Source organism: Myotis davidii, unplaced genomic scaffold (assembly GCF_000327345.1).
Source record: "Myotis davidii unplaced genomic scaffold, ASM32734v1 scaffold1762, whole genome shotgun sequence".
NCBI lineage: Eukaryota > Metazoa > Chordata > Mammalia > Chiroptera > Vespertilionidae > Myotis > Myotis davidii.
This window is the reverse complement of record NW_006293317.1, coordinates 57,875-58,697: the sequence shown is the minus strand read 5'-3', so window position 1 is coordinate 58,697 and position 823 is coordinate 57,875. Positions and strand designations below refer to the sequence as shown.

The 823-nt window shown below is 59.2% G+C and overlaps 1 long non-coding RNA gene across 1 annotated transcript in view; it reads right to left on the bottom strand.

The window, feature by feature from the left end:
- LOC102772880 overlaps positions 1–823 on the bottom strand; it is a 12,285-nt gene that overhangs the window by 1,037 nt on the left and 10,425 nt on the right. The window lies entirely within an intron of this gene.

The following is an 823-nucleotide window of genomic DNA, read 5'->3' as shown; positions in this document are numbered from 1 at the left end:
GCTGCTGGTCCCAGGCGTCGCTTCCCAGGAAAGTGGGCCACTGCACCTGGGGGAGGAGGGGCCCATGGGCAGCATGAAGGGCCCCCACCCCGACCCGCCAGACCCCGAGCGTTGCCAGAAGGTAATACCAGCCGGTCATACTCAGCTGGGCTGAATCATCGGGAGGGGCTGAGGGCATGTCCCCAACCTGAACAGGATGCAGAAAGGATTGCTGGCTGCCAGGCAGCGGAGGGCATTTCAATCTACATGTCATTGCCTCCTGCTGGCCAAACACCTGGACAGCCGGGGGCAGTTCCCCGAATCTGACCATGGACTCTGTGTACTAGCCCTGCCCTTTGATGTATATCTACGACGCCTTAGGGCAAAGGTGTAAATAGCAAGGGGTCCTGAGACAAGGAGCACTTAGTTCCTCTAACTAAGTCTTCTCTGGCCCCCAAAATGCCTTCCAAAATCATGTTTAGTCTCCGGACTCTTTATTCATTTACACACAGCGCCTTCTCCAGATTCCTGAACCTTCGAGCTGCTGGATTAAGACCATTAGCATTAGAACGTCCCCTGTCCCCTGGCGCACAGAAGGGAAGGCTGCTGCCTGGAATGGACTCAGGAGGGGGGCTCTCGGGGGCACTCAGGTCCGACTCTCCCTGTCCCACAGCCATGGGGACACGGAGGGAGGGGAGGAGGGGGCAGGACAACCTGGGACACTGGACACAAGAGAGGGGCGCGAAGGAGATGCCAGGGGTGAGGGCAGAGCTGGTGTCAGGAATGGACTGTGAAAGCCAGTGCCACAGACAGAGGGACAGACAGGGGGGGACGGGGCGAGGGA